Genomic DNA, 14,991 nt, shown 5'->3' with positions numbered 1-14,991 from the left:
AAGAATAATTGTATATTACAGTTATTATATATTATATTAAATAAACGCAGCCTTCATGAGCATTAGAGATATCTTTCAAAAACATTAAAATTTTACAGACTCCAAACTTTTCCAAGTTTCATTTGGACTATTATCTGTAAAAAAAAACACACAAAGAGAAACCATGGTAAATGATGTAAAGAATAGCTAGATTTCTGTCTGTCAGGACTAATCCGAAGCCTGCAGAAGATCTGTGGTTAAACCAAATAGTGAGTTTAGAAGGTATTATTGGATCCAAGCATCCCACCATGCCTGTGAATGAGGCGTTTTCAAAAAAAAAAAACTCGCCATTAGGAGCGACACATATCAGAGGCTCTACCTTAATGAGCATGTACGCAACGGATGCACGCTCAATCAAACCCCTCTACCACTGTTGCTTTTAGCGACTTTGAACAGATACTTGGATAAACTACACAAACAAATGATATCTGTAAACAACTCAATGCTGATTTTGGCTCATCGATAAGAGGAAAACACACAAGCGGTGAGTAGCACCAAACGTCGACAAAAAATCACTTTTTTCCTTCTTTGTCTTGCATCTTAACTTACTAATGCGGTCTGAGGGAACCAGCGGGAGATTGTCTGAAATAAATGATCCGTATTTTCCATCAGAGGCGTCTCCGTACCGTGGACAGATGGTCGGGGCCGTACGTGTCTCCGGTAGTAGCGTCAGATTGTTTTTTTATTTGAAAAGGCATGGCGCAAACAGATGTAAGATATCAAGATTATGTCTCTGTATTGAGACGTCTCCCGAAGAATAAAAGGGTTTTTGATGTGGTTTCAAACATACTCTTTTTACCGAGATGGAACCACAAGTGGTTGTCAAAACAATGTTTTCTCCTGTTGAGTGAATGAAAGAAGGAATAAATAAATAGATAGAAAAATAAATAAATTAACGCACAAATTGCCTATTTGAAATGATAATGACTGAGATGAGGCTATTGAGGTTGTAGCCAATATCTCCGTGAAATCCGGGTCTTGGCAAATGCGAGCAGACCATTAGGAACCCTGTCCAAATGCTCTCTGCATGCAGTGAGCAAATTTCTCCTTGGGAGATAATTACAGAGATTAATCTTGTGTTACCAGGCCTCTCCAAAATCAGTTTGTCATGCTTACCCAAGACTGTCTTCCAGCCAGCAGCGACTTCAGCCAGAAGACTTCTCATCCTTTGAGGCATGGTCGGGCACCTGTCCTTGGAGATGTCAAAGGAACGAATCTCAGAACTGATTTAAAGTCACTTACTTGACTTGGAGACTGACAGTTCAATCATTGGAGAGGTTTCAGAGAAAGGGTTCTGGGTCTGGTGGAGTCTGACTGCAGTCCCCTCTTTTTGTTGTTATACCGTATGGTGCCAAATGGCGCTTGAGTACAGAACTACAGAACAGTTCATCAATACGTAATTGACTGGCTGAGAGTCAGGCTCCCCATGAAAGTGAGCAATCGGCAAAGAGTCCTACCGCTACCATAGAGAATATTTTGAGTGCCTGCTCTGCCAAACACTTTCTGCGAAAAGTAATTTTCCCTATTGACTTGCATTCTTGTCGTGGGTGCATTTGGCTTACCGTTCGGCTCTATTGTTGGTGTGTCACGACTGAGGTGACACTTGACATAACGAAAGGTCCTCTGGTGAGGGAGGACGTCTTGTAGATCGAAACGGATGAACCAGCCAAACCATAATAATAAAAACAAAACTTTTCAAACTGAGCGAGATTTTGAGCATCTCTAGACGTACCTCGCATATCTAGGTGCCACTTTTTTCCTCTCTCTCTCCAGACAGAAATTGTACGTCAGCGGCAAATAATTTATCACAAGAAATTGTTGGATCCATCCGGAGTGGAAATGACACGGCGTATAATAGAAGCAATTATGCCGTGAATGAGGCATACTTTTTGCATTGTGTCAGAGGAAGATATTTTTGTTTTGTGGAGAGGATATGGTCTGCATGTCAATAAGCTCATGGCCAGATCTTGTTTGTAAGAGCCTCGATTTGTTTTCTATCAGCTCAGATATATTCAAAGGCCAGTTAGAGAAATCACACAAAATTGAAGATTGAGGAAACTCACAGACCTCGTTTCTTTCAGACCTTGAAACTGCATTTTGCATTATTTGATATATGGGCCAATTATGAAAAGAGGATTTCAAGCATCAAAACAATAAAAGTTTAATAGAGTTTTATTTTTTATTCCATATATTAGAATGTGCCTTATTTTCAGAGCAAAATATGACTATAATATTTTTTCTTCTTTTTTTTTTTTTATCAGAAGACACCCAATAAAATGTAATTCAGTGTAACAATATTAAGCGCAAGAAGCATTAGATGCCATTAAAAGACTCCTATTTAAGGATCACAGTGCAGCCACCAAAAACGAATTAATTGTATTATCTATAATTGTAAATCTTTTCAATTCTTTGCCACTGTCAGCAAGAACATTTAAATCAATTAAATATAATAAAATTTAGTATTATCACTTTTTCTTTTATATATTTTAATAAGTACATGGTCAGAATACGTATGTCGTTTCATTTTTACATGAATATCTGTTGTGTGGAATGGCAAAATATTTCACCCATATTTTGACACATTATTTTCACAAAACAAAATAAAAAAATAAAGGAAGAAAGACACTTCACTTGCATTTAATATGCTTTCTATGTATATAAAAATCACTTTTGTAAATTTTATTTAATGCGGACACCAGAATGGGCCGTGTCGTCTTTGACCCATATACAGACACTTAAGTGTTATTTTATTGTCAGAGATATACTATTACAGTTTTTGCTAATATTTTAAATAAGGCTTTATTTATATATTTTACTTTTGGTTATATTTTCTGCAATTTTGTTCTGTTTTTGTCATTATTATTATTTAAATATGCTGTCTTACACAGTTTTTATGAATTGTATTTCTTAGTATTAGTTATTGTGTAAACAAAAATGAGAATTGTTAGCTAAAATAAATAAATAAATAACAACAACAACAATAATAATAATAATAATAATAATAATAATAATAATAATAATAATAGTAATAATAAAATAAAATATAAGTTTTACATTTTTTTTTTCAAATAAGATTTAATAAAGTAAACATACATGAGCGAAGGGCCAGTTTACCAACCTTACAATAAAATTCAAACAACCTATATTGCATATCCTACTAAAGTTAGTGTCTGGACACTAGACTAAACACAAAATATTTGCTAAAGCCTTGGTACTTGCAGAGTGTTGATTCTGGACCCTGTATAAATTATTGTTGCTGCTTCTGTTTATTACGCAGATATTAAAGGGCTCATATACTCATCTATTAGCCAGATCAGGTACCCTATAGGGGAATTCTACACAAACAAATGCTTCTTTTGTTTCCCATGCTAAAACATAAAAAGGAATCATTCAATCATTCAGAGCAGATCCGGTCAATTAAAATGTTGACTTTATATTCACAGAATGTAGCCGCACACCAGTACATCTGGCAATCTACCCTCATTCTGTGTTGTTCCTGTTGTTTTGAATTGAAAACCCAAAGGCATATACAGTACTGTGCCATACAGACTTCTGAGAACGAGAGAAATGGAACTCAGAAGGCATAATTCAACACACACATGCTGGATAACATCGGCAAAGGAAGACTGTCCCTCGCGCTGCCGTTACCGTAGATCCAGCCTGATGGCTCGAGCACTTTGTGACCCTGTCTTCAGTAGGTCGGCATAATAGACAGTCTACAGTGCAAAATGTGTACAATCTACAGCTTTCTATGGGCACAGGAAAGGTCAGTAGTTCTCCGTACTCTAAGAAGGCAGAAACCTTTCTCCGTCAGCAAGATTGCACATTTGGGATACAGCCTCCACTCGAATTGTTTGTTCACACAAAAAAACGATTGAGATGAAATAAAAGATCCCCCATTCAGTTGCAGCATCCATTTGAATTGTTGGTACAGACACAAAATAAGAAAACCTAGCCTGACCTGAGATGGATTCTGCTGTATTGAGCAAAACAGACACGACAAACAAGACTTTTTTTTTCTTTATAACTTCAGATGGAAAAGGCCAGCTTCTGCTAGCAAAGCTGTAAAAACCTCGCTAGATTGAGGCACTCAAAGCAGACTGAATATCAAACAGTCACTTGAATTCAAAAAAGGGAAGGAATTCTTGAAAAACTGTGCACAGAGTTCAGTTATACTGCAGTGCTACTTTTTTAATATTCTAGTGAACATCCTGTGCTCAAAAAGACCTGTAAATACAGCTGAAACATGCTGGAAAACTCCAAGGGCAAATTGCTTGTCAGGGGCACTTTGTGTGGACAGGAGTAGTAGTTTATCATTTAGTTATTTGTCATTTAGTTGTATAGTTATTTTGTCATTTAGCTGTCACTTTCTATTGAATGGAACTCAGATATCTAGGGTCACGGTGCCTGTCAAGGAGGATTCTGGGAAAGAAAAGAAAAAAACGGCAGCCAAGGACACAGTGGCAACAGGGCATACTCAGATCTCAATATTTCTTCCACTTGGAATCAAACCATAAAGCTTTTTGTGACCACGACCATACTGTACTTTATCACATTCGACTAGTGCTAGAAACTAATCTAGCAAGTCTCAATTCTCTATCCACAAAGGAACCTAAATCTTTTCTTACAGAATTTGTGATTGAATAAATTATCAATGTTTCTTTTTGTAACCAAGGCTAGTCAATGCTAAAATCTACTTATACTCCCTAATTTAAAGGGATAGCTCACCCCAAAATCACCCCATTTTCTTACCTTCATTCCAAATCTAACTTGTGTAAAGCATAATGCATAAAAGGAAATATTTAGCAAAATGTCCAATCTGCTTTTCATTTAAGGACAAAAGCAGCTTGCACATGAGGCTGAGTAAATTAAAGTTCCCCTTCAGGAACTCGAGCTGCGTCGAAGTCGCTTTGGGGCTTTCTGATACACGTGTCAAATCAGTCCAATGGAGTAGCGAGAAGTCACGAGCAGGGTGAATAAGCACCAGAAAGTATAAAAGCGCATCCGGCAGAGCGCAAACCGGCTTCTGCTCTTCAATAGCGCTCTGTGTATATATATACATGTACATATATGTGTCTGTCTATTTAATGTTGTCTGTCTGCTTGATATCATGATTAGTTGTCATAGTGACCAAGGTGGGGGATGGTGTTCAGCCGAAATCCTGGCATCCAGTATATTGAGTGAGGGGACTGTGACGACTTGTTAATCTAATGAATAATTGATTTGTTAAATCAAATAAAAATTAGTGTGTCAGATTGGTCGAGACGCTACAGGGGGATACACACGATTTGTGTGTCGTTTGTTTGGGCGCGAAGCATGCACGGTCAGCTTTCGAGGAGCTGATTGTCATCACTGCGAGCTGCGCACGCTCCGCTCTCGCCTGGCTGTGTTTGATGAGAGCAGCCAGGCTCGCGATCCCGCTGGTAGCGGTCCCGCTGTTGCCGAGGCACAGCGCAGACTGTTGTCGTGGGGATCGTGGGTGGATTTAGCAAAGGGATCCGAGACGGGCTCGTCCTTTTCTCAGTCTTCACCCGCTAGATCCGCGGCTCTCTCTCAGTGTTCGAAAGCCCGCGCTGCGGTTTCTTCCCACCCCCCAGAGAGAGAGAGAGCCAGACGCTTCATCTATCTTCCTCCGAGGAGGTGGATGTGATGAGTGTCGAGACAGAGGAGACTGTGGACTCGCCACCACAGTCCCTCGCGTATGGGGTATGATTCGTGATTATGGGGTGTGTTTCGTGCACTCGCCAATTTAAGATATTGTTTGGCCAGCCTAGAAACAGGACGCTTGTAGCATGGAAACGTCTACCAAATATCTCAAAATGGGTCCTGCAGATTGTAGAGTAAGGTTACAGAATCCAGCTCGGTTCTCGTCTGCCTCGTTCCAACGGGATCATCCCCAAACTAGTGGGCCCCGAGCAGGCTCTGGTAATGAAACAAGAAGTAGATATTCTCTTGAGGAAGGGGGCCATAGAACGTGTTCCGCCTCTCTCTCTCGAGAGAGTGTCCGGGTTCTACAGCCGTTACTTCATCGTTCCGAAGAAGGATGGGGGGTTGCGTCCGATCTTAGATCTCCGTCTTCTGAACCGCGCTATCAAACGGCTTCGGTTCAAGATGCTCACTATCAAGCAGATAGTATCTCAAATCCAGTCCGATGACTCAACCTTGATGCAGGCACGTCTGTCTCCTGCTCGAATCGAGTCAATCCTCACGACAGTCACGAGAGTAAGAGAAGGGCAGTCACTCACTGTCAAACAGTTTCAAAGGCTGTTGGGCCTGATGGCAGCGGCGTCCAACGAGTTACCTTTTGGCCTGCTTACATGAGACCCTTGCAGTGGTGGCTCAGAACCAAGGGATTTTCCCTGAGGGGGAATCCGCTTCGCATGATCAAGGTCACGCGGCGATGCTTACGTGCCTTAGACATGTGGAAGAAACGTTGGTTCCTGGTTCAAGACCCGATGTTATGAGCTCCTTGTCGTCGCGTAACGCTAATGACGGATACCTCTCTCTCGGGCTGGGGAGCGGTCATGAGTGGCCGCTCTGCCCAGGGTCTGTGGGAAGGCCATCATCTCTTTTGGCACATCAACTGCCTGGAAATGCTGGCCGTGTTTCGAGCTCTGACACATTTCCTTCCAGACCTAAGGGGGCATCATGTGCTTGTCCGCAGACAACACATCGGTGGTCTCCTACATCAATTGGCAGGGGGGTCTGCATTCGCGCCCCTTGTACAAGTTGGCGCACCAGATCCTTCTGTGGGCTCAGGGGAAGCTCCTCTCTCTAAGAGCAGTTTACATCCCTGGGTATCTAAATCAGGGGGCAGATGTCCTGTCGAGACAGGGGCTGAGGCACGGGGCATGGAGGCTCCACCCCGAGGTGGTGGAGCTCATTTGTAGGGAATTTGGCCAGGCGGAAGGGGATCTATTTGCGTCGCAGGAAACGACACACTGTCCGCTCTGGTTCTCCCTCACGCATCCAGCTCCACTGGGGCTGGATGCCATGGTGCAGACGTGGCCGAGGCTTCATCTGTATGCTTTTCCCCCGATCGCTCTGCTCCCGGGGGTTCTGGCAAGGGTACGCCGGGATGTGGTCCGTCTGTTGCTAGTAGCCCTGTTCTGGCCGGCCCGAGTATGGTTCTCGGACTTGGGTTCCTCCTCAACGGCTCTCCGCTGGAGATTCCGATCAGAAGGGACCTCCTCTCTCAGGCAGGGGGCGCCATTCTTCACCCCCGCCCAGAGTTATGGAATCGTCGTTCCCTCGTGGAACCATGGTTACATACGTAACCTAGAGACGTTTTTGGGTATGTTTTTTTTAAGTATGTGACCCCGAGGTCCTCAAGTGTAAATAATAATTATCTGCATTATGAGTAAAGTACCATGCTAGTCTTATTTGCAAATATTAGCATGTGATCATCAGATCTATAAAAAAAGCCTTACAACCTGCCTGAGGGTAAAATAATGGTCAAATCTCTCATGATTCCTCAATTCTACAATAATTCAATTATTAAAAAAGTGAACACACACAAAAAAGTTCAGTTCCTTATTAATGCACTGGAGTAACGTGATCATTTCTCTTGGCTCTGGCTAACATTTCACAGTGTGAGTATTAGAGGGCTTGACAACCATGCATGCATCTCTAAATTAATGTATCCAACCGCCAAAATGCAATTTTAAATTGTTTCTCTCACAAATGGCCTGCGTCTCCTCGATCATATGTGCCTCTGTGCTGTTTATAAAGTCCCTTGTTTACATAGCTGGGCAGTGTGTAATTATTTTATTAACGGCTCGGGTTATTATTGATCTCTCAGTCTATCAGGAATTCATTATTTTCCAGCATCGCAACCTCTTGAGGTACAAATACCTGCCAATTAAAGGCACCGAGATGTGCTCAGCATCGAAATTACACAGATAGGATCAGATCGAGTCTCTGTAATGAGAAGAGTTTGGAAAAAGGATTAAATGCAATCAAAATGCTGTGCTTGGTCATGCATAAACTAAAATTGACTATTCATAAAGAATGGTATTGAAAATATATGTTGAGAGGTGATTATAAATCATAAGGTGCACTTATTTCTCCTTAAGTGATTGTTTTGAATTTTAAATGCCACACAGTCTAAACGTTTTACACAGGGGGAGAAAACAAACTCGAATATTCAATTATTGAAATAAAATATTCAAAATATAGCATCATAATTGCAGGAACATCACATGCTTAATGTGATGACTACTGACTGAGGTATTAAAGTTTATAACAAAGAAGACTCTGCTAAATAATTATACGCAGATGTTAAAATGTATTAAAAAAATGGTGTAAAATGTTTAGATTAGAGCTGTGGATTCATTGTTTGGGTCATCAGCGTGTCATTTCCCTCTTGGCTCATTCTCTGCCGCTTCACGCCAGTGACCTTTAGCATGTCTGGGTCGAGTTTGTGGACAGTGTCTTGTCCTTATGCTGCTTTCAAACAACACATGGATGACAGCAGACGGCAAACCAGATGTCTTTGTTTTCAATGAGAGCACAAGCGCAAATGTTGCTGCGATCACCGACAGCTCAGCGACTGGTGTGAAATAGATAGCTAGCGAGTCGGCTGCTTTGCTAATCACTTGTATATTTGACTGATACAGACTCAGTACTGTTGTTATCTTGTCAAATGGCTGGCCTAACATTATGCACACAGTAGTTTATGGTGATAGACAAAAATCATTCATGAGGAACCTCTACTGGCTGACATACAAGGTTTAGATTCACTAAAAGGCCAGTTTACCAAAACCGATCTGTCATATTTGCTCATCTTCACGTTGAATAAATAAATTAATACATTTGACATTTCTATTCAAGTCCAAAACAGAACTAAAATAAGAAAACTAGAAACGTTTTAAGCAACTAACATTCATCAATCAGCTTAAGTTCTTACATTATGTGAAAATGAAAACTGTTTAGCAAATGTTTGCAGAGACACTGTAAATTATCCTCTCTGTTGGTAATTACACACCTGCAGAGCAATGCTAGCATTATATAGCATTGTTTATCCTCAGCAATTCGGTTGCCAGGAGAAGTCGTTGTTGACAATCAAACAACTGCCCTCTTCATGATTCACAACTCAGGGTTGTCAAGTAGGAATATTCAACATTTTGAATGAAGCATACATTCTAAATAACACATTTATTCTAAATATAAAACAAAGCCTAAAAATCACAGACAAATGCTTAAGTTGTCCTTATTTGATTTAAGATGAACACTTTTTTTTTTTTCCTAATTTAAAAGTTTTACACAAAAATTAATAGTAGGCTATATGAAATGTTTTTTTTTTTAAAAGCAAGGTAACTGCAATATGTACTTTAAAAAATAAATAAATAAATAATAAAACAAAAAACTTATTAACTATGTATGTACCATTTGAAAGTTAATCAGTAAGATTGATTGCTTTAACAAATCAGCATATTACAATTATTTCTGAAGGTTTCATGAAGGTCATGAAGGTTTTCATTTTCATGTGACACTGAAAACTCGAGTAAAAATTCAGCTTTGCGTCACAGGAATAAATTTCAATTTAAAATATTACAATAGAAAATAGTTATTTTAAATTGTAATAATATTTAATTTTTTTCTGTATTTTTGATCATATAAATGTAGCCTTAGAAAATACATTCAAAAACATCCAAAAATCTTCCTAACTCCAAAACTTCACAAAATTGTGGATCTCTGCAGAACGTAACTAAAAGTGCCGTTCTATTTTTCCCAAGCAGAAATTTAATCTGTATGATCTGAATGGAACAAAGCATTACAATACTAGTTCAAAGAGTGACACTCCTAATATTTATACTAGGGTTGCAAAAAGGTGGAAACATTTCCAGTGAATTTCGGAAATATTCCAGAAATTTTGGAAAATTTCCGGAAATTTCCCATCCCTTTGCAACCCTAATTTATACAGTGAAACTCAAATGACTTTCAATCAAAAAAAGGTACTGCATCTGTAATGCAAGATAAGCCAATGTGTTGGAAGTTACCGGTGCACCAAATAAACACTGTGTGTTTGAATCACAGCGCAGTCCAGCGTATTCCAGAAATTTTGGAAAATTTCCGGAAATTTCCCATCCCTTTGCAACCCTAATTTATACAGTGAAACTCAAATGACTTTCAATCAAAAAAAGTACTGCATCTGTAATGCAAGATAAGCCAATGTGTTGGAAGTTACCGGTGCACCAAATAAACACTGTGTGTTTGAATCACAGCGCAGTCCAGCTCACATATATGCAAACATAAATATCTCCTCAAGCAGGTGGTCTGGTTTAAAACAATAAAGCCTTCCAGAGATAGCATTACCTCAAGGGCAGCTCAGAGTTAATCCAATAAGAGTAAACTGATATGATCTGGCTCCGCAGCACTGCAGAACACACACAGAAAACATTAGAGGTCAGAACGCAACATGGAGGGACGGGGCTGCAATCTGGCACATGTCAATCATTATGCCAAGCACAGCTGCTCTCTCCACCTCCATTTCAGAGGCTGAATTGAGATCTTCTTTTCTCACCTGATGCCCGGTGTCCCTGGTCAACAAAGATCAGTTGGATAATTGCACTGAAAGTCTTACATTAAATTAACCTTTCACAATGCATGGCGCATCTGCAAAAAACCCAATCCGATATTGCATGTTTACTTAAGTCATATGTGAACATACGGGTTACAAAAAGATTTAATTTGGGTATGGCAAAAATTTAATTTTTTACTTTTAATCATCATTTTAACATTCTGATGGCACCCATTCACAGCAGAGGATCAGTTGGTGAGCAAGCGATCTACATTTCTCCAAATTAGTTCTGACGAACAAATAAACTCATTCACATCTTTTATATGCTACTGTGCCTTCAAGACTTCTTAGCAAGGAGTCATAAAAGTTGCAATGTTTTATAACGTAAATATGTTTTTTTTGTTTTATTATAAGTCTAAAGGGGAAAAAAAGTGATTTCTCACAATAAGTATTTTTTCTCTCCAATATTTTCAATGGGAACACGATCGAAAGGAAACGTGTATCATATCCAGTCACATGCCAACCAAAAGGTACCAGCATGAATAGAATTTAGCGATTAACCAGCCTTCATAGAAAGTGACATATATATATATATATATATATATATATATATATATATATTTCCACCAACATGGAACAAAAGAAAAAAGCTGAAAATCTGAAGAATGAACAATCAGAAGAATGGTGAAAACGCACCTGCTGTGCCGTGTTCAGAACGCTCCGGAATGAGATGAAGTCTTCTTTCTTATTTCCTCTAAAACAATAATTGTCTACCTGAGGGCGTGTTGTCTAAATTATTTGATGTTTTAATGTTCTGGCTGCAAGACGTGCTGGCTAGGAATGCTTTCAGAAGCTAATGTAATTGCAGGTAGCATGACTGCACTTTGTGAGATTATGGATGGTGAACTACACAGGGAATAGACAAGGAGTCTGTATCCTACAAAGGAAATTAACATAATACATTTAATACACTTAAAGAAAGACAGAGAATGCACATATGCACCTACTAGGCGCTAGTTGTTAATCATTTTGGTGTTTTTAATTCATCTTAGTGAGATCATGTCTTGCATTTCAAGCACAAATCGCAAGCCCCGTGTTCCTTGGAAAGTGAAAGTGACGTGACATGTGGCCAAGTATGGTGACCCATACTGGGAATTAGTGCTCTGCATTCAACCCATCCAAAGTGCACGCACAAAGCAGTGAACACACACACACACACCGTGAACACACACACATACACACACACCCGGAGCAGTGGGCAGCCATTTTTGTGCCTTGCTCAAGGGCACCTCAGTCGTGGTATTGAAGGTGGGAGAGAGCGCTGTACAATCACTCCCCCCACCTACAATCCCTGCCGGTATGAGACTCGAGCCCGCAACCATTGGGTTACGAGTCCGACTCTCTAACCATTAAGCCACAACTTCCCCCCTTTGTGGCATGCAGTTATTGCAATATGCCTTTTGAAAACATGTGGGCGGTCTGTAAAAGCCACAAAGTCCTGCCTCATTGACTCTGGATGTACAGAAACCTGACTGCCATAGAGATTCAGAATAGAATAGAACAGAACAGAAGAAAAATAGAAAGAGGGAGAGAGGAAAAATTACAGTTTTGAGTGCTTTTATGGAATGGGTGTGCTTTTCAATTTGAAAAAATGTGAGATTTCGATTAAACTTCTGTAAGATTCTGTAAGACATTCTTTCATTAAAAAGTGCTAATACTGAAAATTGTACTGTGCCATCTAAATATTGTAGAAACTTAATTTGCTGTAAAGTTGCTTTGCAATGATTTGTATCGTGAAAAGCGCTGTACAAATACACTTGAATTGAATTGAATCTCAAGCTATACAAATATAAATAAATACATTTAAAATAAATAAATAAATGTAAAATAAATAATTGTGATAGAGTGAAAAATGTAAACAAAAATGTTTAGTGTTCATTCTGTTATCAAATGTATTATTATTATTATACAAATGGATTATATACATACACACACACACATACACACACACTTAAAAATGATTTAAAACATTTTTTTACACAAAATTATCACAGAAATTTTTCTGAGTAAAAAAGCATCACATAAGTGATGCTTTTTAAATAGAATAATCAATAGGCCTAATTAATTATGAATTAGTATATTTAAGTTAACAAAACACTTTTTAGTGTTTAATGTGCTTCATCAAGAGTTGTGGACAAATGTTTCTTTCATGGAATGAAAGAAGTAAATTCAAGCATCTGTTGCAACACTAGACAGAACACATTGCAAGAAAGGTAGGCTGCGGCCAACCCTGTTCATAGTGAATATAATGAACACTGTCAGCTGTGGACTTGAGACAGAGGTAAAGAAAAACAAAAATATATTTTAAAGAAAGAATCAAGCATAAATGTTGAAGAGAAACCTTGCACTGGCACGAGAACTTACGAGGAGAGCTCAGCTGCAGGCTGGGAGACAGGCAGTGACTTGGCCACCACTGCAGACCCACCAGCTGGAGGGCATTTTGGATAAGGGTCAAAATACATGATGGAAGTTATCCTGAATCTGATGACATCTACCCTCGGCCACAGGCAACACTCAGTGTAACCAATGGCTGAAACAGGCAATACAGATACACATGGATTTAACGGTTAACCAGGACAACACACATTGCAAACAACACATCCGTACCAAACCTCACCTCACATATACTGTAGCAGAAAAATGCACATTTCAATCAAGAAACCATTTGATGGAAACCACAGAAAAATCCAAGACTAAATGGTTGAATAAATAAATGAATATCAGCAGTAATGACACTGACATTGCCAATGCAGCAATGCCTGGAGTACCTAAGGGGGGGATAAACAAGGTGCATTTTCTACGAGGATGCTGGGACAGTGGGCTCACTCTCTCCTCTAAAGAGCGATGACACTGCGATCGGACAGACACGGGAGAGTGAGGGGAAATTAAAATGGCTGACCTATTTGGGCAGTCAAACTGCCGCATACCAATGGGAAACAATGACTGACGAGACCAAAAAGGATGGAAGTGGACGTGGAGACGGAACACTTGCTGACGCATTCAGTCCTTGAAAGAAATGTTTAGAGTAAAAAAGAAAAGCAATTTTGAGCTGGTACTTCAAGGAATAGTTCACCTCAAAATGAAAATCCTGTCTTTATTTACTCACTCTTATGTATCAGCACCTGAATTATTATTATTTTTTTCTGTGGAAAACAAAAAGAGCCTTTTGGCATTGCCTGCCCTTGCTCATTTCAATAATTTAAAGTTCAGAAGAATCTAGATCTTATATTTGATCCGGTATATTTATTCCTTTATCATGACTCTAATCGAAGATGGAGTTTTGGTGCAGGTTGGATGCCAACAACATCAAATCTTACTGGTTTGTGCATGTCATGTCAAATTACAAACGTAATTGCACATTTTTTATCTCACAATTCTGACTTTTTCTTTTTCTCAGAATTGCGGAATACATGATTTTTAACTTTTTTCCTCACAATTCCAACCGTACATCTCACAATTCATTTTTTTCTCAATTATTATTATTATAATCATTTTTATTTGTGATTTCCCAACTAACAATTCTGATTTGTTTTCTCAGAATTGCAAAATATGAATGTTCACCCCCCTCACAATTCCAAGTGTACATCTCACAATTAATCTTTCTCAATTATTATTATTATAATCACAATTCTGATTCCCCCCCCCCCCTCAGAAATGCAAAATATAAATTTTTACTTCTCCCACCCATAATTCCAAGTGTACATCTCACAATTTTTTTTCTCAACACAAGACTTTTTTTTTTCTTTTTTTTTCTTTTTGTGAGTTTTATCTCAGAAATTCTGACTTTTCTTCTCAAAATTTAAATAAAAACTAAATTACATTTAAATAAATTTAAAATTAAAAATTAAAAATAAAGAGTGAAAAATTTAAGGGGGTCTGAATACTTTCCGTACCCACTGTATATCAGTTTAACTCTGAATTTACATATTGTAAATCTTAGCCTATATAAAACCCAGAATTACAAGATATAAACTTAGAATTATGAGGAATAAAAGTCAGAATTGTCAGATAAATTGTCACAAATACCTTTTTTTTATTCTGTAGTGGAAACAAGCTTCCACAGTATGAACTGTGGTATGTAAAAAAATATTTTTTTTTCAACGTAAATAAAACAAAGATTACTGAAGTGCATTTGACAAGAAAATACCCAGATATTTCAGATAGTTTCAAATATTTCAGTTTTTCTAAACTTCAAAATGTCATGTTTAGTTTAATGTGTCACTTGCCATTTCTTTCTTCGTGAAACTAACTTGCAATTTCTGAGTGAATATTGTTTCTACACCATTATGAAAAAGGCTGCCTTTTTCTTCCACTGCAATAACAACATACAGGTTTGGAAAGTTATGAGACTTGGAAAGTAATCACTTTTT

The sequence above is a fragment of the Sinocyclocheilus grahami genome, unplaced genomic scaffold (genome assembly GCF_001515645.1).
Source record: "Sinocyclocheilus grahami isolate Dianchi unplaced genomic scaffold, SAMN03320097.WGS_v1.1 scaffold41.1, whole genome shotgun sequence".
Lineage (NCBI taxonomy): Eukaryota > Metazoa > Chordata > Actinopteri > Cypriniformes > Cyprinidae > Sinocyclocheilus > Sinocyclocheilus grahami.
The sequence above is the reverse complement of the archived record's forward strand: the minus strand, read 5'-3'. Positions refer to the sequence as shown.